General features: G+C 30.1%; 1 protein-coding gene across 1 annotated transcript in view; it reads left to right on the forward strand.

The window, feature by feature from the left end:
- Positions 1-26,932, forward strand: part of LOC125808742 (high mobility group B protein 15-like) — a 171,704-nt gene that overhangs the window by 46,032 nt on the left and 98,740 nt on the right. The gene's annotated exons all lie outside the window — the stretch shown is intronic.

Raw genomic sequence — 26,932 nt, forward strand, 5'->3', positions numbered from 1 at the left:
AAATTGAAATTAAATAAATAAAATATAGGCGTATTAGTATTTGAGTTAGTATATATATGGTTAAAAAATATTTTTGGACGTAAACCCTAATGGCAAAAAATAAATCGGACTTTGATGAAGTTACTTGTATTCTTCCGAGTGATATCCAATATCTCATACTTATCAAGGTATCTATAGTAAAATCTTTGTTACGTTTTAAATCTGTTTCTAAGTCATGGAATGTTATAATCTCTGACAATGAATTCAAGAGAACTCATCGCGATCAATCCAAAGCATTGGGACGTGAAAAGCTATTGTTACTCAAACATAGTACTAATGAATTTGGGTTTCGAGAGTTGGAAACTTCACAATTAGATATAATTGCAAAGGGAATTTTTCTTCCAAGAAAATTTCGAAAAGCTATAGTCTTGTGCTCGTGTGATGGTTTGGTTCTTCTAAAAAACCCTATGGCCTACAAAACTTATGTTTTGTGGAATCCGTCTACAAGAGAATCTAAAACACTTGCATGTCCTTATTTTAACTACAAAGGCAAAGTTCCAAATGCTTGTGGGATTTTTTATGATTCTAGTGTCGATGATTACAGGATTATTTTGATTTATAAGTGGAGTTATGGTATGTATTCTTTGAAGAATGATTGTTGGACGAAGAAAACAAGTTCAACTAGTCATGTAGTACGTCTACTACATGATTGTTCCTTGAATGGGGGAATTAGTATCGGAGGTTATGTATATTGGATTGACTACGACAATCTTGAACAAAGAAATTCTACAATCATATATTTTGATGGAAAGTCAGATGAACTTAAAAAGCTTCCAATACCAGTTTTTGCAAGGGAGAGCGACTTTTTTGGTTTGATGACTATTATGAAAGGTTGTCTTAGTTTATATGGCGGCAATCACCAGAGTCTGGTATTGGAAATATGGATTATGGAACGAGATGAATGGAAATTGTTAATGAAAATATGCAACTTGCCCACTATTTGCAAAACATTTATAAAAGGTACACAACTATTTTGTTGCACGAGAAATGGTGAATTTGTCTTTCAAGAATGGATAGCTTCCCAATTCTTTATATATAATCCTAGACAACAATTGCTTACGAAATCTCAAATATCAAAGAATAGGAATTTTCGTGCTATTTCAACATGTTTGGATAGTTTATATTTTTCGAGTCTCAAAGTTGAGAGATCGAGAAAGAGAAAGAGAAAGAGAGTCTGCTACTTGCCTTTTTAGATGATAAGTCCATTTTTTTTTCCATATGATATCCTATTTGGTATCCTTGTTTGGCTTCCTATTAAGTCTTTGATTTGTTTTCAATTGGTTACGACATATGGATTATGAAACATATGGAAAATGTAAATGGTTAATGAACATATGCTTTGTTTAGTGATGATTAATCTACAATTTGAACTACTTTATGATTCATATTGTTGAATTAAATATATGTTTATTTTGGTTTAATATAAGGCTAATACTTTGGAGATTTCACGCATTTCAAAAGTCTTTTCTTTTTTCTTTCTTAAACTTTAAGGTGAAAACTTAGATAACCAATCAACTGAACTACTAAGTTTACCCATTAATTTTGCTAGTTTTTAAGTTGTAATACTTTATTGCTAGTATTTAATCATCCATCTTTTGTTCAAGTGAGCGTTTAGTCGAGATGAAAAAAATTATGTTGGAAACGCCACCTCACGAATAAATCCTACAATGTGCGAATTTAAATTTAGTTAGTATATAACGCGAGTAATGGAATACATTTTATTACCTTGAAAGAATTTTTTCATTATAAATAAATCTTATGGATAAGTTGTTTGTTCTGAAACTAAATATTTATCTCTTATGAGATTAATGAGAATATTAAAACTAGGGAAAAGGGTCAAAAATTCCCTTAAACTATGTGAAAGGAACAAAAATGTCCTTCGTTTATAGTTTGGCTCAAAAATGTCCTTACCGTAAATACTTTGGCTCAAAAATGCCCTTGCAGCCAATACTTTGGTCCAAAAATGCCCCTATAGTTACAAAATGGGTCAAAAATGCCCTTTTCCGAATAAATATATTATTTTTATTCTTTTTAAACACATCTTCTTCTTAATTAAAATATTATTAAAAAATACTATTCTTGTTTTCTTTCTTCTAAAATCACTTTAACTAATAAAAGTGTAGGAAATAATTTTTTTCTTCTTAATCTCATTTTATCAATTAAAATAGAATAACTTCATGTATCCTTTCGACAAATAATATATGTCATATATATAAGATCATTGTATATCCATCATTAATTTATATTTATGTAATGATAAAATATAATGATAATAAATTAAGAAATATTTTTATTTTTTATTTTTTATTTTTTTCTGAATTGAAGTAAGATAAACATTTGCTAATTTTAAAAAAACATTATTAGAAAAAGAATGTGTTAAAAAGAAAATAATAATATCTTTATTTGGAAAATGAGCATTTTTGACCCATTAAATAACAATAAGGGCATTTTGGACCAAAGTATTGACGGCAAGGGCATTTTTGGACCATACTACAAACGGAGGGCATTTTTGTTCCTTTCGCATAGTTAAAGGGCATTTTTGAACCAAAGTATTAACGGTAAGAACATTTTTGAGCCAAACTATAAACGGATGACATTTTTATTCCTTTCACATAGTTTAAAGACATTTTTGACTCTTTTCCATTAAAACTATAAACTATACTATAAATAATACCGGTAATGTTTATTTTTTCAATCCACTTTATCCATCTATTACCCAACCCCATTATTTTAATCAACAAACCTTATAATAAACTAGTAGGGTAAATCTAATCTTTCTATTACTACAAAAGAAGAAGAAGGTTTTGTTTCCTTCTAAAACTCTTTTTTAAAAATTAAAATAAAATTGTTGTCGAAAATAATTAAAGTGATTAATAGTAGTATTTGAGTTTGTATATATATGGTTAAAAAATATATATTTTTGGACGTAAACCCTAATAGAGGCATTGTTGTCCAATTACATATTATAATGGCGATAAATAAATCAGACTTTGATGAAGTTACTTGCATTGTTCCAAGTGATATCCAATATCTCATACTTATCAAGGTACCTATAGTTAAATCTTTGTTACGTTTTAAATCTGTTTCTAAGTCGTGGAATGTTATAATCTCCGACAATGAATTCAAGAAAATTCATCATGATGAATCCAAAGCATTGGGACGTGAAAAGTTATTGTTACTCAAGCATAGTACTAATGAATTTGGGTTTCGAGAGTTGGAAACTTCATAATTAGATATAATTGCAAAGGGAATTTTTCTTCCAAGAAAATTTCGAAAAGCTATAGTTTTGTGTTCGTGTGATGGTTTGGTTCTTCTAAAAAACCTCTATAAAACTTATGTTTTGTGGAATCCTTCTACTAGAGAATATAAAACTCTTGCATGCCCTTATTTTAGCTACAATGGCAAAGTTCCAAATGCTTGTGGGATTTTTTATGATTCTAGTGTCGATGATTACAAGATTATATTGATTTATAAGTCGAGTTATGCTATGTATTCTTTGAAGAATGATTGTTGGACGAATAGTTCAATTAGTCATGTAGTACGTCTACTACATGATTGTTCCTTGTGCGATGGAGTTAGTATTCAAGGTTGTGTATATTGGATATACTACGACAATCTTGATGAAAGAAATTTTACAATTATATATTTTGATGGGAAGTCAGATGAACTTAAAGAGATTCCAACGCCAGTTTTTGCCAGGGAAAACAACTTTTTTGGTTTGATGACTAATATAAAAGATTGTCTTAGTTTATATGGCGGTAATAGCCAGAGTCTGGTATTGGAAATATGGATTATGGAACGAGATGAATGGAAATTGTTAATGAAAGTATGCAACTTGCCCATTATTTGCAAAACATTTATAAAAGATGCAGCACAGCTATTTTGTTGCACGAAAAATGGTGAATTTGTCTTTCAAGAATGGATAGCTTCCCGACTCTTTATATATGATCCAAGACAGCAATTGCTTACGGAATCTCAAATATCAAACCATAGGAATTTTCGCGTTATTTCAACTTGTTTGGATAGTTTATATTTTCCAGTCTCAAAGTCGAGAGAACGAGAAAGATAGAGAAAAAGAGAGGCAGCTACCTGTTAAATCTTTGTTTCGTTTTCAACATGTTTGGATAGTTTATATTTTATTTATCGAGTATCTGAATTTCGTTACGTTTATTAGAGGAAAATGGTGAAGATGAAAGGGGGATTGCAGAGTACTCTGGTTCTGAGACTGCTCTGTTTAGATGATTAATCTACAATTTGAACTATTTGAGTTAGTCTGATATGATTCGATTGTTACTTAACTTTTATTGTATCGTAAAAGTAATCCTTATGTAATGATTGATTTGGTTTGCGTCTATTACCTTATTACCATAATATACTTCCAATCAAGTTTTATTTTCAAATCAAGAATTTCCTTATTTAATTAATAGGATAATTTCAGAAACCTCGCTCCAGGTTTAGCTTTGTAACACAAATCTGATACTTGATTCTCCCAATATAAATCTTAGTTTGTGTGATACGTATTCCATAAGAGAGACTAGATATCAATTATTTGCCAACACCTTCTCAGTCGAGTTCATTGTATCGTGCTTGGCTAGTGCCGTTTATTACTCGTATGTGGTTTGTCAACTATTGCACAAGAGCGAATTTACCCATTGCACACCTCAAGAATAACGATTGTGGGCCCACGTGGTTCCAAGGGAAAAAAAGTACACATTTAGGGGCTAATTACATCCTATCCTAAAAGTTTCCCTAATTACAAAAATTCCGAATTTTTCATTTCCCTCATATACATTCCTTGGTTGTTCGATACATTGCAAATGATACATTACTTAATGACAGGAATGTATACGAGAGGGGATAGAGATGTATCCGAGAGAGGATTTTTATAACTTTTTTAAATGGTAGAGAATTTTAAAGATTATGATATCTTAAGTTGTGTAAGGTTGCAAAATAAAAAAAATACTCTTCTCACAATACAATTGGTTTAAACCCTAACCTAAAACCTTTTTCCTCCACTACTACTTGCCGCATTAGCCAATTTTTCTTCAACCAAAATGCCAAAGAAGAAATTGCATACCAAATCTAACTCACCGAATCATACTAGAAAAAAGAAATTACATACCAGCAGTAACACATCGAATTGTGTTAGAAAGAAGAAATTACATAAAAGGACAATTACCTTTGAAGATGATACATCCATTCTTCCTACTGATATCCTTCTCAACATCCTCATTAACATACCAGCTAAACCTTTGTTACGTTTTAAATCTGTTTCTAAGCCCTGGAATGTTATGATCTCCGATAATCAATTCAAGAAAACTCATCGTGATCAATCTAAAGCTTTGGGCCATGAAAAACTCTTGTTACAAAGATTTAATAGTAATGTTTTCGAGTTTAGAAACCTCGAAAGATCTCAATTAGTTATGATGGAAAATCAACTGATAAAGTTTCCTTTAAAAAGATTCCAACATGCTGTAGTCTTGTGTTCATGTGATGGTTTGGTTCTCTTAAAGAACCCTAGAGCTTACAAAAATTATGCATTGTGGAATCCGTCTACTAGAGATCAATATCGAACTCTTACATGTCCTCATAATCATTTGAATTACAATAACTTGCCTCGACGTGTGAGTGGTTGTGGTTTATGTTATGATTCTAGTGTCGATGATTACAAGGTTATATTGATATATGACTTGTATTACGTTATCTACTCCTTGAATAACAACTCTTGGACAAGAAAAACAGGGTTCCCCTGTCCAGTACAACGATTACCACCACGTCACATCGTGTCTAGTGGAATTAGTCTGGAAGGTTGTGTATTCTGGTCTCTGAATATGGGTAAAGTAAGAGTATTTGTAAATAGAGCCTCTACTATTATATACTTTGACGTGAAGTCAGATGAAATGAAAAGTCTTCCAACACCTGATTTTGTAGGTGGAAATGACTTATTTTATTTGACTAGTCTGAAAGATTGTCTTAGTTTATACGGTGGGAATATCCATAGTGTAGTATTGGACATATGGATTATGCAACAAGACGAAAGCTGGAAATTGTTAATGAGCATATCCAACTTGCCAAGTATTTGCAAAAAGTTTGTACAACATAGAGTTCTTTTGGGCTGCACGCGAAATGGTGAAGTTGTCTTTCAAGGATGGCAATGCTGTTGTATTTTTATGTATAATCCCCAGCAACAGTTGTTTACAAAAACTAAAATGGCCGTGGATCTTCCCATAGCTTCAATATGTTTGGATAGTTTATATTCTTCATGTCTCAATCTCAAGCACAAGAGGAAGAGACGATCTGCAACGATCAACATTAAGGAAGGTTCGATATGATGTTTGATTAATTGAAGTATAGTATGGTCATTTGCAATTACTATGAGTTGGGGGTTGATCCAACATAATTGAAGTACAGTATGGTCGTTTGCAATTACTATGAGTTAGGGTCGATCCAGCAGAGGGTGAAGAGTAAACATGTGTGTTATATTGTGTGAAAAACTTTTACCAAAAGGTCATTGAGCGTGAGTTTTCATCATAAATTGACTAGTTTTACGATTTATATCTTGAGTCTTGCCAAGTTTTCTATCTTTGCACAATTCTTTAATTGATTCACAAGGGTGCAACTTGACCTTTATTACAACACAAAACAGATTTATATAACATTAGAAGAGGAACTTCACTTTAATTATCATTAGGGGTGTCAAATGAGCGAATTGGACTGAAATTTGGACGCATCAAAGTAGGTTGAGTTAATAAATGACCCGCTTAAACTTGGTCAAATCGTGTTTTCATGAGCTAATTTTCGCCAATCTTAATCATTGGACACTTCCTCTGTTCCTCTTAATCTGTATTTTACTAAAAATACTATTCCATATTGTTAAAAGACTTATAGTTCCTCCATTTTTTAAAATACTTGTCGTGTTTTACATTTACATGTTTCTTAAAAAAAATACTAATAAGATTTTTAGTTGATGTCAACGGACAATTAACTAAAACTCCAACTCGTCCTCATTGTGTCTCGTGGACACCTCATGTTGATGTGACACATAAATTTTGAAGGAATTTATAAGTTGGAGTGTTCATTTTCATGCATACTCCAAGTTAATTGGAATATTTACTTGGCAGTTGCGTCTAAGTTTGAGCGTCCTATGTATTATGCCATTAAAATATAATCTATTCATTGAATATTTATTTAATTTATATGTCATAATTGAGGTGTTTACAGGTTTCCACAATAGTTATTACTAAGGGTAAAATAAATAAAAAAATATAGTAATTAATATTGTCTTAAACTTCTAAAATAACAAGTATTCCTTACGAATATAATTTTTAGCAAGGATGACCAATATTTGAGACGTGGACTACTTATTAATTTGTCCTTATTTATGGAAGTTACTTTTTCTATATTAATTATAACTCATCACATTATAATATATGAAATAAACCCTATTAGAAGTATAACAGCAACAGAAATAGCAATAATAATGTCGAAGGCAAAATTACGAAAGACTATATATGAAAACGATACATGTGTTCTTCCACATGATATCCTTTTCGACGTCCTAATTAAGGTACCTGTTCCATCTTTGTTACGTTTTAAATCTGTTTCTAAGTCATGGAATGCTATAATCTCTGACAACAATATGTTTGCGAAAGCTCAGCGCGATCAATCCAAAGCGTTGGGACGTCAAAGAATTATGTTACAAAGAACAACGGGTGAATTCGAATTTATACACTTGGAAAATCACAAAGGTATCGTAGAAAAACAAAATTTTCCTAAGAAATTCCAACGTGCTCATATTTTGTGCTCATGTGATGGTTTGGTACTATTGAAGAAACCTAAGGCGTACAAGAAATTTATTTTATGGAATCCATCGTCTGGACAACACCGTATTATTGAGTGTCCATATCATAAACTTTATAATTATAATCTTCCTCATGCTTGTGGGTTGTGTTATGATTCTGACACCGATGATTATAAGGTTATATTGATCTATAGTGTGTTTTACGTTGTCTATTCTACGAGTAAAGGTTCTTGGTCAACAATGAAAACAAATCTACCTATACTAGTGCAACATCTCCTTAGTTTCAAACTACAACCTAATTCAAGGTTATTTTTGTGCGATGGGGGAATTTGCATGGAAGGCCGTGTATATTGGTCTCTGAAAAATAAAACCGATCCTTTTGTACGTAAAACTTCTATAATCATATACTTTGACATGAAGTCAGACGAATTGAAGGACCTTCCAACACCATTATTTGTCCGAGAAGATGAAAATGTGTTGTTTCGTTTGTCTAGTGTGAATGGTTGCCTTTGTTTATATGGTGGAAATTGCGTTACTCATGAATTGAACATGTCGATTAATTATTTAATCCATTGTTTGAAGCTTTTGTGTTGCACAAAGAATGGTGAATTTATCTTTGATGGACCAGGTTATAACAAGCTTTCCATCTACGATCCTAAAATACAACAATTCGTTACAACAACTTATGTATCAAATCATATCGAGTATGTGCTTCCTTAAGCCACTCCAACATTATGTTTGGATAGCTTATATTTTCCTAGTAATGTAATGCACAAGAAGAGGAAACTCAAACATATACAATGATATACGTTTCTTTTTTTCAAAAGTTTGTAATATTTCTTATGGTTATAAGTTATCTATGTATCTTCTTATAATTAATTATATGCATCGTTACAAATTAGAGGGTCGCTTTTCATGACCAAATGTTCATGATAGAGAGTCACATAAGGTAATGTGCTATTACATAATTACAATCCGAAACCTGATAAGTTCAGGTAGGCAACCAATTGAGTTACTAAGATTTCCCGCTACACAACTATTGGCTAGAGTTTGTAGAGGAAAACAATTTAGAATAAGAGAAAAGTTAGTAAATAAAACATAAATCAACTTATAAAATTGTATGACTTTAAAATGAATAGAACTATAAAACTAAAATAATAAAGAAAAGAAAACTCATTATTTAGGTATATCCAACCAACTGAACTACTAAGATTTTGATCGAGGGAGTTGATCTCTCTTGTTCATGCATGATATTAGGCTTCGATAGGAAAATAGAAACTCTCCGAACATATTGGAATTCTATCATGTTTTGAATCTTTGGATATACGAGCTGTCTGAACGACTTTATGTCGTTTAGGATCATACATGACAAGACGTTCAAGCCTCCATCCTACTTGAAGGAGAATTTCACCATTTCTCGTGCAACCCAAAAGTACAATATTGCTTATCAATTGATCGCGAAAATCTGAATTGTTACAATTAAAATTTTCATTAATTGAGTCCATCCATCTTGTTCCTTGATCCAAACGTCCAGTTCACGTCTGACACCATGGCCATATAAACAAACACAACCTTTCAAAGAGGTCAAACGAAACCATTGACCGCTTATGTAATCTGGTAGCTGAAGCTTCTTTAGTTCATTTGACTTCACGTCATAGTATGTAATCGTATAACCATGAAATACTACTTGGTCAATTATCAAATCCAATGACCAAAATACATAACCATTAACGCTAATGCCCCTACTACACTCTCGTGACATTTCATGATAATGTACTAAATTAAGGACAATAGTTTTCTTAGTCCAACGATTCCTCTTTACATGATAGATGGCATAAAATAATTTATAAATCAATATAACCTTGTAATCATCGTCATCAGAATCATAACACAATCCACAACCATGTGGAGTCATTCCATTAAAAAATGGACATAAAAAGGTACAATATTTATTAATATAAGGATTCCACAAAGCATATTCGTTATAATCCATATATGTTCTCATTAATACCAAACAATCACACAAGTACATGACTACATGATTTCGAAATCTCTTTAGTGGAAATTCTTGTTTTTCTATTGCAATTTGGGGATTTTCCTAGTCTCGAAACACGAATACACCATCATTTGTTTGTATCAATAAGAGCATTCTAGGGCACAACGCTTTTTTGAATTCTTTGTCGGATATTATAGCATTCCATGACTTAGAAACAGATTGAAAACGTAATAAAGACTTAACCGGAAGCCTAATGATGATGGGAAATAGGATATCATAGGCTTTCATTGTTGTATCTTGTTAGAGGCAAGGGAGAAAAAGTGTGTATTAATAAAGAATATTCTAACCTACGAATATATATATATATATATATATATATATATATATATATATTTTTGAAGAATAAAAAAATGTTTAATTTACTTTTATGGTGAAGAAAATATGTACACAATTTGTGAAACAAATTTGAAGATTTTAATGTGGAAAAGGCAAAAAGGGATTAAAAAATATCGTATAGGTTTTAGAGATAAAATAGAATTCAAGACCTATTAGACTACCTTTTTATGTTTCTTGCTTCCAAAGTACACATTTAAAAAAAATATTTGCACCATAATATATTCCTCTTATTTTCTATTGTTTCCCCCCTAACCTTTTATTCCTTCTGTCTCAAATTATTGGTTGTATTACTTTTTTACACACCTCTTAAATAATTATTAGTTAGGAGTTTTTTAAAAAAAAAATATTTACCCTTCATTGATTATCTAACAATCATAATGCAATCTCATAATTATGGGAGGTGTTTGGTACGAAGGAAAATATTTTTCAAAAAATGTGTTTCAATTTTCTTATATTTGGTTGGCTAAAATGTTTTGGAAAATGTTTTCTAAAACAACTCATTTTCCTCAAAATTAATGAAAATGACTTCCCTTACAAAATTAAGGAAAAAATTTTCCAATCTCTCCTCCAACTTCAAATTGCAATTATTTTTTTGTTGAAAAAAATAAATTTAAAGCTTATTTTTTTAAAAAAAAATTCTACTTCAATTTTTTATTTTTTTACCCCACCCTCACCCTACCCCCCTCGCAAAAATATTTAAAGTTTGTTTTTAAAAAAAATTTTCATTTCAAATTTTTATTTTTTTACCCCACCCTCACCCCTACCCCCCTCCCATGCCAGCCCCCTACCCCCGTCCCAAAAAAAAAATTAAGTTTGTTTTTAAAAAATATTTCCAATTTCCAATTTTTATTGTTTCACCCACTCATACCCGCGACCCCCCCCCCCCCCAATCATCCCCCACCCCCTCCAAAAAAAATTAAGTTTGTTTTTAAAAAATATTTTCATTTTCAAATTTTTATTTTTTTACCCCACCCCCACCCTTATCCCCCTCCCACGCCACCCCCTACCCCCGGTCCCAAAAAATAAATAAATTTGTCTTTAAAAAATATTTCCAATTTCCAATTTTTATTGTTTCACCCACTCATACCCGCGACCCCCGCCCCCACCCCCAAAAAAAAATCTACGTTTATTTTTTAAAAATATTTTCAATTCAAAAATTATTTCTACTCTCTAGTAAACATAAAAAATATTTTCTCAAAAATATTTTTCTTTCATTAATCAAACACTAAAATTTTTTTCCGGATTTTTTTTTCTAATCACCAACCAAACATGAGAAAATAAGTTCAAAATCTACTTGTTTTCTAGGAAAATATTTTCTAGAAAAACATTTTCCTTCATACCAAACACACCCATGGTGTTTGTAGTTTTCAACACAATTACTATCATTGATTTTGACTGATTTTAGGATATATTTCTTAGTCAACTTTTTACCACGAGTAAATGTGACCTGATAGTCAACGAAATATTTTGCCATGTCATCGAGAGTCGGGAAGGATTCAGGAGCCGGATGCATTATATCTCGCTTTGTAAGTGCTCCTAAAATTTATAGCGATATTAAATCTAATGACGTCGATAAAAACTTTAGAATTATTCATCAATATGCATATTTCTTGCCAATAAAAACTAGTAATGTCAATCTGAGTCACCACCAAAGACCTTGAACCATGTTCAACAACATAAAAATCAATCATACATCAATTACGGTGTTAATTAAATGAAATGACAAATGTAACAAACACTTAAAATATTCAATAATAGGGAACTAATTCCTTTGATACTATTACATTAATTAGCAGCTTAAATTATTAAACAAAAGCAGTAAAACCCTTTTAGGGTTCTTACATTAGGTTTCGACAGGAAAATAGAAACTCTCCGAACATATTGGAATTATGTCATGTTTTGAATCTTCGGATATACCATCATGTTTTGCATCTTCGGATATACTATCATGTTTTGAATTTTCGTATATACAAACTATCTGAACGAATTCATGTTGTTTAGGATCATACATGACAAGACGTTCAAGATTCCTTCCTATTTGAAAGAGAATTTCATCATTTCTAGTGCAACTCAAAAGTACAATATTGCTTATCGATCTATCACAAAAGTACGAATTGTTATTATTAATTTTCATTAATAGAGTCCATCCACCTTGTTCCATTATCCAAACATCCAATCCAAATGTGATGTCACCATACAAACCACCATATAAACCAACACAACCTTTCAGAGAAGTCAAGCAAAATAATTGATATGCACTTACAAGGTATGGTTTTGAAAACTCTTTCAGTTCATCTGTCTTAACGTCAAAATATATAATCGTAGAATATGTATTTACAAAATGGTGAAGAATTTCCAAACTGCTAAAGGACCAAAACACACCACCAATAACACTAATCCCAATACTGCACTTCAATGACTTTGGATAGAGTGTTACTCCATTAACCACTTTTTCTATTCTTTTACTAACGACATTTGTTTTCTTTATCCAGTTATTCCTCTTTGCATAATACACCACGTAAAAAGATGTATAAATCAATATAACCTTGCACTCATCGTCACCAGAATCATAACACAATCCACAACCATGTGGACTCATCCCTTTCGAATATGGACATACAAAAATACGATATTCATTAGTATAAGAATTCCATAAAACGTATTCGTTATCATCCATACATGTCTTCATTAGTACCAAACTATCACACGAGCCCATGGCGATAGGATTTTGAAATCTTTTTAGAGGAAACTTTTGTTTTCGCATTACAATTTTGGGATTTTCCAAATCTCGAAACTCGAATGCACCATCATTCGTTTGAACCAATAAGAACTTTGTGGTACTCATGCTTTGGATTGATCAATGTGAATTTTTCTGAACTCTTTGTCGGATATGATAGCATTCCATAACTTAGAAACAGATTGAAAGCGTAATAAAGATTTAACTGAAAGCCTAATAAAGATGGGAAATAGGATATCATAGGCTTCCATGACAATTTTGTTTTTGTGAGGAAAAAAGGTTGGTATTAGGTTTATTTTGATGTAAATTATATATAAAGAAGCGTACGTGTTTTACTTCAATGTAAAAAAGAAAAGAAAAAGAATTTGTGTAGGTTTGTGTTTAGAGCTTCAAAAAGGAAAAAAATAATCTTACGGTTAATTATCGTTGTGGATCTAGAAATAGTAATTACTCCGTCACTTTTTTTTTTGTACTTGTCCATCATATTAAAAAAAATATTTTTATCTTTTACTTGTTTATTTTAATAAATCAAGACGGATTTAGTATTTTTTTTTTCTTTTAATAGAACCATTAACATTAATTAACAACATAAAGTACTAATAATCTAATTTAAATTTTCAAAATATAGTTAATATAATTTATTTTTTTTAGTAAAACCTTCTCTTAATGAAAGTGCCAAGGTAAAAAATTGGATAAGTAAAAGATATAGAGATAGCATGAATTATAGTAGCCAAAATATTAAAACTAAAATTTGTTTGGTGACGGACTCTGATTTTAGGTTAATTTAGACTAATATAGAATATTAGGAGTGCAAATTCAGTGAAGGAGTAGAGTAAATAAAAACACAATCAATTTATAGAACCGTATGAATTAGAAAATCATGAGTAGTAAAAAACTGAAAAAGTTTTTTGAGATAATTACTCATTATTAAGTCATCCAATTTGATAATGACAGTTGGTTTGAATAGTGGTTATTCACAAGGATGATCCGGAATCGATCCCCCTTCAATGTCTTCTGAGTCGAGCATGTTGCATAGGGCTTACCTTGTGCGGTTTACATCTCATGTGTGGTTTGCAGGCTATTACACAGTGGGGGGTTTACCCAGTGTGCACAAAGTGCTCACCGCAGAGTACTCACCCGAGGAGCAGAGGCTGTGGTAAAGATTGTAGCGGCTACACTTAAAATGTTCAATAATAGGGAACTAATTTCTTTGATTGAAAGCTTACTCTAACTATTACATTAAATGCTTAAATAATTAAAACCAAAGCAATAGAAAAGATAAAAAGGAAATAGTAATAAAAAAGGATACACATGAAATTAGGTTTCGATAGGAAAATAGAAACTCTCCGAACATATATATTTGAACTATGTCATGTTCTGAATATTTGGATATATGAACTGGCTTAACGAATTTAAGTCATTTAGGATCATATGTAATAAGTCTTGTTCCTGCTTGAAAGAGAATTTCATCATTTCTAGTACAACTCAAAAGTACAATATCGCGTATCGATTGATAGCGAAAGTACAAATTGTTACAATTAATTGTCATTAATCGAGTCCATCCATCTTGTTCCATTATCTAAACAACCAATCCAAATATGATGTCACCATATATACTATTGCCATCATACAAACAAACAAACCTTCCAAACAAGTCAAACGAAACAATTGACGTTCACCTATAAAGTCTGTTATTTCTGAAAGCTCTTTTAGTTTATCTGACTTTACGTCAAAGTATATAATCGTGGAATCTTTCTCTACTAATTGTTGAATTTGCAAATTACGCAATGACCAAAATACACCATCGTTAACCCTAATCTTCGGCTTGCACTCCCATTAGTACCTTAAATAGAGTGGTATTATTACACTACTAACGACATTTTGTGTCTCTCTTCTAATGACATTTTCTTTGTTTCTCCATTTATTCGTCTTTACATAATATATTGCGTAAGAAGATGTATAAATCAATATAACCTTGTATTCATAGTCACCAAAATCGTAACACAATCCACAACCAAGTGGTGTGGTCCCTTTCAAATATGGACATACTAAAGTACTATATATTCATGGGAAAATTATGCGGTTGAGCAAACTTATACTACTTAATTACTCATCATAGCTATAGTTTGCTATAATTACCACTCATGACTAACATTATACGTTAATTACGTGGGCTGACTTCGAGTTTGTATAATTAGTCATGTTTGTATATGTATAATTCGTCAGAATATACAAATACATATGTATAATATACAATTATCTAACCTATATACATATACAATTCACCTCTCTCCCACTCTCTGCCCTCTCTCGCTCGCCTCTCTCCTCTCTCTCCCAATCTCGCTCGCCTCTCTCCTCCCTCTCCCAATCTCGCTTGCTATATGTACAATTGCATATGTATAATATACAATTATCTAACATATATACATATACAATTCACCTCTCTCCCACTCTTTGCCCTCTCTCTCTCGCCTCTCTCCTCCCTCTCCCAATCTCGCTCGCCATATATACAAATATATATGTATAATATACAATTATCTAACCTATATACATATACAATTCACTTTTCTCCACTCTTTTCCCCCTCTCTCTCGCCTCTCTCCTCTCTCTCCCAGTCTCACTCGCCTCTCTCCTCCATATAACATGTAGCTACGAATTGTAATTATCAAACTATAGCTATGGAGAGTAACTAGACTATTTTTGAGTGGCTATATGTGAAAATTCCCCAATAATTTATAAGGGGAAACAATTTGAGGAAAAATATGAAACTAAATATATAAGAAAAGCTTTTACAAATATTTAGTCGGGTAATAAGGACATGACCCTAAATAGAAAGTTATTGAGGTCGTAGATTAGGTTAAAAGGTTAGTGCATAGCTGGTGTTGTCCCTCTTTATGTACTAGAGTAGGGGCTAGCCTCATCCTTTCCTCTTCTCACTACTAGTAGAATTATTTAGTAATTACGTATTTTCTTATTATTTTGTGTAATACTATTTGTTGCTTTATTTGTTTTCTATCTTGTGGGTGTTACATTTTTCTTGCAATCTTGCTTTAGTAACATTCTTTTTGAACTGCTAGTCTTTTGAAAACAACCTTTCTACCCCACAAAAATAAAAAGAAGGTCTGTGTACATTCTAAATTCAATTCACATGTGTGGCCACCATATAAATCGTTGTCATCGTATAAACCAACACAACCTTTAAAGAAGTACGATTAATATTTAAAAATGAAATCACATTAGTCAATAACAATGCTTTCTTATTTTTCATTACACATCCTTTAAAAAAGAATTAATTAAGAGGGGAATTTGACTATCTACCCTTATTTATGTCTTAAGATATAATTTATTTTTTGAATATTTAGTCTGTTTTTGTGTCATAACTAAAGTGTTTATAGTCTTCTAGAACAATCTAAGTTTAAACTTCTTATTTTCTCTTAATTAATAAGATAATTCATAACCACACAAATATATAAATTTTACTTTGACCATATATTTCAAAAATATTAATTTCATTTTTAAACTCCATATCAGTCAAACAATTCATAAATTGAAATATATCTTAATTTATTTTTTTTTGGCACAAGAGGACAAGAGGACCATAAATTGCTTTAATATTTTATATCATTTCATTTATTACTTTTTCCTTCTCATCTCCTATATAAACTGGTATAATATCCCTCATTTTCACCAATAAAAAATAACAAAGAAAAAATGTCAAAAAATAAGAGTCCAGTTGATGAAACCACAATAATTGAAATCCATGTACAATCTCAGGTTCATCATTTCACTCTCTAATATAATTTTTAAAATTTAAATGCTCCTAATTTTTATTTTTATAGGATGGATCAATTATCATTTTCAATGTGTCACCTGATACAGTTACCAAGAAAATCTTCAAGATATACTGTAAGAAAAAACAAATAGATTACAAAACAGCTCGATTTCTCTTCGATGGAAAACGTGTTTCACCAACAAAGACTATTGATGAAGTAAGACCTTAATTTTTGTGTAACTTAATCTAATTTATCATTAATTTAAAATTATATAACTTAAAATATTTCTTCGTGCTTCTATTTTTTATGAAGAATGGGTTAAAAAATGGTGATGAGATCGTTGTTGTGTTGCACTAAGATGGAGGAGGATTCACAAATTAAATATGAAGAAAGAACAACATATCACACATGAATATGTTGTACTTTTCTAATTTATGCTTTTTATTAGAATTTTAATTTCGAAATTATGTAATTTTTATTTTTTTTACTAAAGATAACTTGGATGTCATGTGTCTAAGTTGATCATGAATATGTACTTTATGATTCACCAAGCAATATAAAGTACTTAAATTTGATTATGCAAATTCAAGAGGGCTAATATATAAAGTCATCTTTTCTCTTTTTGAGATTTCAAGTTTTTAAATAGTGGATATATAATTTTATTTTTGCTTAATTGTTATAAAAAAAGAGAGGGTCAATATTCAAAATGAATCAATTGTATCTTCTGATACGTTTTTAATTCAAAATAACTCATTTGTGCGTTAAACTATTCTTTGCTCTTTTTAATCTTAGTAAATCAATAGAATGGTATTAATAATTTTTTACTAGTCTCTTGAACAAAATTTTAGCTTAGATTATGTGATCTTAACTTTAATTATGTGATAATAAAGTCTTTTCATTATTGGATTTTTTTATAGTGGATGAATAATTTTATTTTTACTTTATTATAAAATATTAAAGTTTGTAGAAAAAAGGTTTAATGTCATTTTAAAAAATAATAATAAAAGTAAGACGGTCTTATTTTAACATTATATTAGTCAAAACCTAGATTAAATTACTTAAATCTTTATTTTTAGTATATAAAATTTCAAATCTGAGACAATATATAATATCTCTTATTAATAATTGACTTTAAGTCAGTAATTTTATTAAGTTGGCGAAACTAAATGTTATCGAAAGGTCTACCTTCTATGATTCTTATATTTTTTTTGAAAAAAGATAATTGTATCATTTACAATATTCAATGAATTTTTGAAAAATAAAATGTGTACCTTTTCACCATTATGAAAGTTCTTAAAATAAAAAGAACAAAAAGAACTTTTATGTTTTTTTTGTGTCTCTAATGACATTTGTTTTATTTTCCATTTATTCCTCTTTATTTAATACATCACATAAAAAAATGTATAAATAAATATAACCTTACATATATTCACCGTCATCACAATCGTGACACAATCCACAAGACCGTAACCATGTGGACTCATTCCTTTTAACTAATAAGAATTTTATGGGATTTGACGCTTTGAATTGATCAATATAAATTTTCTTGAATTTTTTATCGGATATTGTAATATTCCATAACATAGAAACAGATTAAAAAGTGTAATGATTAAAGATTTAAATGAAAGCTTAATGATGATGAGAAATAGGATATCATAGGCTTCCATGACTTTTTTTTTTGTGAAAACAAAGAAGTTTGTATTAGTTTTTTTTAATTTTTTGCAAGGACAAAAAGGTTTGTATTAGTTTTTTTTTCTTTTTATGTAAATTATAAATAAAGAAACATGTTTTACTTAAATGTAAGAAAGGGAAAAAATGAAATTATTATTGTGAGGAAAAAAATATTGATTTCCATAAAATATTAATTCTTGGCTTGTTCTTTTTCTCTTATATATGCTTCGACGAAGACATCTTTGAAAAAAGGTTTTAAAAATTCATTTTTTATATTTTTTTTGTTATATTATAATTTAATTAGTATACAGCTTTTACATATTTATACCCTTTAGTAAATTCTTATTTTTAAGTTGTATCTTTATTACTTTGAATGGCACTAATATTTGTGTAAAATTTATAACTATTTTAACTAAAACACCATCCGTTGAAGAAAAATGCTTTAATTATAGACATCATAATGGATTTCTTCACGTTATATTTGTGAGAAAAATATTGAGATGATACTACCCAATACACCCCTCCCCCCCCCCCCCCCCCACACACACACACACAACACGCACGCACACGACACGCACACACACAACACGCACGCGCACACGACACGCACACACACAACACGCACGCACGCACACGACACGTACACACGCGCACACACATATATAATTTAAAATCATTTAAATCAATGCCACCTAAAATTTATTAATATTAATAATATTTATTAGGTATTTATTTTACACTTAATAAGGTGATTTAAAATTATTCAATTTAAAAAATTATGAATAAATATTGAATCCGTACACAACACAAATTTTTCATAACTAGTTTTAATTTATAAGCGGAAAACAATTTGAGGTGTCATAATTAATCTATTCTTTGAATATTTAGTCTAATTTTGTGTCATAATTAAAGTGCTTATAGTTTTCAAAAAGCGATATAAGTTTAAACTTCTTAATTTACTCTAAATGATATTATTCATAATGACACAAAAATCTATGTTTTATTTTTGACCAAAAATATTAATTTTATTTTTAAACTCCGTGTCGGTCAAACGATTCATAAATTGAAATATATCTTAAATCCTTTTTTGGCACAACAGGACTATAAATTGCTATAATATATGGTATTCAAAAATGATCTAAGTTTAAACTTCTTATTTACTCTAAATGATAATATTCATAATCATACAAATATCTATAATTTATTTTTGACCATAAATTTTAAAAATATTGATTTTTTTAAAACTTTGTACCAGTCAAACAATTCATAAATTAAAATATCCTAAATCCTTTTTTGGCACAAGAAGACAAGAGGACCATAAATTGCTATAATATCTTAAATAAATAAATTTATTATTTTTTCCTTCTCATCTCCTATATAAACTGGTATAATATCCCTCATTTCACCAATAAAAAATAACAAATAAATGTCAAAATTTGATATCCATGTTCGATCTCAGGTTCATCATCATTTCACTCTATCTAATTTATTTATTTATTTTTATGTTTTTTGTTACATTTATTTTTATTTTTATTTTTATAGGATGGATCAATTATTATTTTACGTATGTCAACTGATATGATTATGGAGAAGCTCTTCAAGTCATATTGTAAGAAAAAACAAATAATAGATTACAAAAAAGTTCAATTTCTTTTCAATGAAAAACACATTTTACCAACAAAGACTATTGATAAAGTAAGATCTAATGTCTAATTTATTGTTAATTTAAAATTATATTACTTTAATATTTTCATATTTTTTTAATAAAGCTTGAATTAAGGGATGGTGATCAGATCGATGCTATGTTGCATCAAGATGGAGGAGAGTCCGCAAACTAAATATGAAGAAGAACAACATATCACACAAGAATATGTTGCATTTTTCTAATTTCTGCTTTTTATTATGATTTTAATTTTGAAGCTATGTACTTTGGTTTAATTACTAAAGGCAACTTGGATGTTATGTGTCCAAGTTGATCATGCAATATAATCTTAAATTTGTATGTGAATTTAAGATGGTTAATAAAGTCGTTTTTTCTGTTATATATAAGCTTTAGTGAAGAAATTTTTGAAAAAGTTTTTAAAAAATATTTTTTATATTTTGTTGTTATATTATTGTTTAATTAGTATACAACTTTTACAAATTTATACCCTTTAGTAAATTCTTATTTTTAAGTTATATCTTTATTATTTTGAATGACATTAATATTTGTGTAAATTTTGTAACTATTTTAAGTAAAACACCATCCGTTGAAGAAAAATGCTTTAATTATAGACATCATAATGGATTTCTTTCACATTAGATTTGTGAGAAAAATATTGAGATGATACTACCCCACACACCCACACACGCAAGCACACCCTCCCGCCCGCCCGCACGCACGCACGCCCGCACGCCCGCACGCACGCACGCACGCACGCACGCACACACATATAATTTAAAATCATTTAAATCAATACCACCTAAAATTTATTAATATTAATAATATTTATTTTACACTTAATGAGGTGATTTAAGATTATTTAATTAATATCAATTAAAAAAATTATGAATAAATATTGAATCCGGACACAACACGAATTTTTAAAACTAGATTTAATTTATAAGAGGAAAACAATTTGAGGTGTCATAATTAATCTACTCTTTGAATACTTAGTCTAATTTTGTGTCATAATTAAAGTACTTATAGTTTTCAAGAACGATATAAGTTTAAACTTCTTAATTTACTCTAAATGATATTATTCATAATCACACAAAAATTTATATTTTATTTTTGACCATAAATTTTAAAAATATTAATTTTATTTTTAAGCTCCGTATCAATCAAACAATTCATAAATTGAACTATATTTTTATTTATTTATTTTTGGCACAAGAAGACTAGAGGACCGTAGATTGCTATAATATATGGTTTTAAAAAACGATCCAAGTTTAAACTTCTTATTTACTCTAAATGATATTATTCATACCCATACAAATATTTATATTTTATTTTTGACTATAAATTTAAAAAATTATTAATTTCATTTTTAACCTTTGTATCAGTCAAACAATTCATAAATTGAAATATATCTTAAATCTTTTTTGGCACAAGAAGACAAGAGGACTATAAATTGCTACAATATATGATTTTCAAAAAGGATCTAAGTTTAAACTTTTAATTTACTCTAAATGATAATATACATAATCATACAAATATTTATATTTTATTTTTGACCATAAATTTCAAAAATATTAATTGTATTTTTAAACTTTGTACCAGTCAAACAATTCATAAATTGAAATATATCTTAAATATTTTTTGGCACAAGAAGACAAGAGGACCATAAATTGCTATAATATCTTAAATAGTTTAATTTATTATTTTTTCCTTCTCATCTCCTATATAAACTGGTATAATATCCCTCATTTCACCAATAAAAAATAACAAAGAAAATGTCAAAATTTGATATCCATGTTCGATCTCAGGTTCATCATCATTTCACTCTATCTAATTTATTTTTAATTTTTTTTTATGTTTTTTGTTATATTTATTTTTATTTTCATTTTTATAGGATAGATCAATTATTATTTTAGTTATGTCAACTGATATGATTATGGAGAAGCTCTTCAAGTTATAGTGAAAAAAAATCAAATAATAGATTACAAACAGTTCAATTCTTTTCTATGAAAAACACATTTTACTAAAAAAGACTATTGATGAAGTAAGATCTTATGTCTAATTTATTGTTACTTTAAAATTTTATTACTTTAATTTTTTCATGTCTTTTTTAATGAAGCTTGAATTAAAAGATGATGATCAGATCGATGTTGTGTTGCATCAAAATGGAGGAGGGTCCGCAAACTAAATATGAAGAAGAACAACATATCACACAAGAATATGTTGCATTTTTCTAATTTCTGCTTTTTATTATGATTTTAATTCCGAATCTATGTACTTTGGTTTAATTACTAAAGACAACTTGGATGTTATGTGTCCAAGTTGATCATGCAATATAATCTTAAATTTGTATGTGAATTTAAGATGGTTAATAAAGTTGTTTTTTCTCATATATATATGCTTTAGCGATGAAATTTTTGAAAAAGTTTTAAAAAATCATATTTTATATTTTTTTGGTATATTATAATTTAATTAGTATACAACTTTTACAAATTTATGTCCTTTAGTAAATTCTGATTTTTAAGTTATTTCTTTATTACTTTGAATAACACTAATATTTGTGTAAATTTTGTAACTATTTTAAGTAAAACACCATCCGTTGAAGAAAAATGCTTTAATTATAGACATCCTAATGGATTTCTTCACATTAGATTTGTGAGAAATATATTGAGATGATACTATCCCACACACCCACACACGCCCGCCCGCCCGAACGCGCACACACATATAATTTAAAATCATTTAAATCAATACCACCTAAAATTTATTAATATTAATAATATTTATTAGGTATTTATTTTACACTTAATGAGGTTATTTAAAATTATTTAATTAATATCAATTTAAAAAATTATGAATAAATATTGAATCTGTACACAACACAAATTTTTCAAACTAGTTTTAATGTATAAGCGGAAAACAATTTGAGATGTCATAATTAATCTATTCTTTGAATATTTAGTCTAATTTTGTGTCATAATTAAAGTACTTATAGTTTTCAAGAACGATTTAAGTTTAAGCTTCTTATTGTCACACCCCAAATCCGGATGTGATGGCACGTGTCCATTTCCCACCAGACACGTCAGCCTAACCCAACCACAACGATAGAGAAGTAGAAATACGAGAATAAAAGATAATAAATAAGCGGAAGACTTTAATTAAGACTCAACACTACCCGGAATTTGGTTGTCACATGTACAAACCTCTAAATACAGAATTCGAATAAAAATATACAAGTCTCAGAGTATAGTTCTCGAATAGAACAAAACTGAAAGTAATGATAACTCAAGGGCACGTCTGGAATGAACCGCTACCTCTCGAGTATGTCCCGAAGCTCAATCTGCTAAAGAAACTACTAAGCCGAATCTGAGAGTGAGCTGTCAACCTACACAATTGTGTAGAAGCAAGGGTGAGTACCGAAAACCACAGGTACTCTCAAGTAACTCTAAACTAAGCAAAACTAGCAGCTACAAACAACTCCTTTCAATCCCAACCGAACCACCGAAACTTCAATCTAGCAGCAAACCAACCAACCTATACTAAACAGATCATATTCAATAGCCAGAACCAACAATATATCCTCATCAACCTCAGATCAACAAATAAGAGCAAGCAGATCAAATTCCACATAAGAAGGGTAAATCGATAAAATCCACACATCACAGACAAAGATAAGGCAAATGCGATGCAAAATGCAATAATGATGTCATGTAGTCGTGATGCATGTCTGTCCTACGATACACATCTGTTGACCTAATCAGTCCGCACTGAATACTCAAATCAGAACCCATGGGGGCCACACATAGACCATGTATCACCGCCGGAACCAAATCCCATCGGCATCCAAATCGCTAGCCGGAGCTAGCCCATCTCATATATCTCTAGCCGGAGCTAGTCTCAACTGTGTCTCATATCCATCCATCCTCATATCAATGTCTCAGAACTCATGCAACATATAGTTCACACATGGGATGAATAATGAATATGCACATGTCATCAATCACAATCATATCACGATCACATCATAGTATTACACATCATCTGTCTCAATCACAACCATATCACGACCACATTATAGTATTACACATCACATGTCTCAATCACAACCATATCACAACCACATCATAGTATTACACATCACCTGTCTCAATCACAACCATATCACGACCACATCATAGTATTACACATCATTTGTCTCAACATCAATGTCTGTATCAATCATAGCCTACTCATGCTCTTCTATCCCCTCAATATCAGTTATCACATGACTTATTCAACAAATTCAAGTCACATATAACACATTTAACTCGTTTTATTCCCCATCTTTCATTTACAACAATTACAATCAACAAATAAAAACCATCCTCAATCCCCATTACTCCCCAACACAATTAGGAAAGTAGTCATGCGTAGTCTAAGAGTTTTACAAAGTTTGGAAGTCACTTGCCTTAAAACGAACTCCAAAAGTTACTTGACTTGAGCCTTTTCTTTCCGAGTATAATTCGGATCACGATAATCTATTCAAACAATTATTCACAATCACAATTCGAGTCCAATGACACCAAAATCAAGAAATTTAGGGAAAAAGGGCAAAACGGTCCAAAAGTCTCATACCGGAAAACGATACCCAAATCTGGAAATTTTTGATGTAAAATGATCCTTAAAGTATTTGGAAGCTAATGGTGAAAACCAATTTGAAAACGGAGTTGAAATCAATTCACAAACTCAATTTGAAGGAAAATTCACGTTCTTGAAGAAGCCTAAAATATTCGGATTTGAATCCCCGACTCGAAAATGAAATATCTCTTGAAAATCATCTTACCCATGCTTAGATAAGTTCAAATATGAAATTTCATCAAAAACGGAGTTAAGATCGACCTTGAAATTCTTTATCAAACTTTAACTTTACCGGGAAAGTCCAAATTGTACGCAGTTAATTTGATGAAAATAATCGATGAATCAATAATTTTATGTTAAAATCAGTTTACCCATAACATAAGGATCGTAAATATACCTTTTTCATCAAAAAGGGAGTCCAAATCGATAAAACCCCAATTTTTCCCCAGAGATTTACGAATAGGGAAAAGAAAAAAACCAGATAAAGAAATTACGAGAAAATGTCGAATTGAAGATTGAATACTAACCCTCATATTAATTCAAGAAGAAACCCATAAGAATCACTCCATTCCGATCTCTAGAACTCCCGATATGCTCAAAATACCAAATGAACACAGTCTGAGATTTTTATAACAGTACATGGCTGTTATGCACCAGAAAAACAGCAGTTAATCTTTCACTAAAAAGGCCGTAATTTCCTCATACGATAGTGAAATGACCCGATTCTTTTTTGTAAATGTCTTAAATAATGATACGGACCTGCTCGTTCAATCGGAGCTCAATTTCATGCTCGTTTGCCCAGTCAAATATCATTTCTACTCGGTAAACAATTATTTCTTATTTGCGATAAAAGTCCAATCTCAGGTTAGCGAAAATGCACCAAAATTTGCAGATAAGTCCTATAATTCATGCTCAAAATTTCAGAACCTTCGGAATAATTTTTCGACCTTTAAAACTAATAATGAACCCTTTAGTTGCCACAATTTGCTGAAATAGTGTCAAAGCATTCAAAAAGCTTAAAAGCTCACCCAAAACTCATTTGGCACTTCCCGAACACAAACCAAATATGCCACTAGCTTGAAAATGACATTTCAGACTCAATGAAATCGTCGGAATTTGAATTTGAGGTCTCCTTGACCCGGTATCCGATAAGGCGTCAAGAAACTAACTTTAGGCTCAAAAACTCGAAACGCACTCGGGGGCTCTAAAAATTCAACCAAGACTCATTCTAGACTTAGAATCACCCCCTGAATCCAACGGTGCCCTCGGAATTCCATTTCGAGCACCGGAACCTCGTTTGTTGACCAAAGTCAACTCTTGATCAAAATTTCACAATTTTAGCAACTTAGGACCTCAAATCTTCGTTTTAACTCCAAATTCGACTCCGTAAATTCTTGTAGACCCGTTTCGACATTCTAAAACTGCTGGAATCGACGGAAATCCGATTCGAGTCTCGAAACTCCAAATGACTCGAAATAGCACTTTTAACCAAACTTTAATTCTTAAAAACTCAACTTTCCAAAAACTCAACTTTTCATCAATTTTCCTCCAAACCAACTTCGAAAATACAACAATTAGGACTCGGGGCAACTGTCGGGAGGGGTAAAACGGTCATTTTATGAAAAATTTCCAAAAATGACCTTCAGGGTCATTACATTAATTTACTCTAAATGATATTATTCATAATCACACAAAAAATTATATTTTATTTTTTACCATAAATTTCAAAAATATTAATTTTATTTTTAAACTCTGTATCAGTCAAACGATTCATAATTTGAAATATATCTTTATTTATTTTCTTGGCACAAGAAGACGAGAGGACCATAAATTGCTATAATATATGATTTTCAAAAACGCCCAAGTTTAAACTTCTTATTTACTCTAAATGATATTATTCATAACCATACAAATATCTATATTTTATTTTTGACCATAAATTTCAAAAATATTAATTTCATTTTTAAACTTTGTATCAGTCAAACAATTCTTAAATTGAAATATATCTTAAATCTTTTTTGGCACAAGAAGACAAGAGGACTATAAATTGCTACAATATATGATTTTCAAAAACGATCTAACTTTAAACTTCTAATTTACTCTAAATGATAATATTCATAATCATACAAATATCTATATTTTATTTTTGATCACAAATTTCAAAAATATTAATTTTATTTTTAAACTTTGTATTAGTCAAACAATTCATAAATTGAAATATATCTTAAATCTTTTTTGCACA

Source organism: Solanum verrucosum, unplaced genomic scaffold (genome assembly GCF_900185275.1).
Source record: "Solanum verrucosum unplaced genomic scaffold, falcon-dt-bn FXZP01000218.1, whole genome shotgun sequence".
NCBI classification, from domain to species: Eukaryota; Viridiplantae; Streptophyta; class Magnoliopsida; order Solanales; family Solanaceae; genus Solanum; species Solanum verrucosum.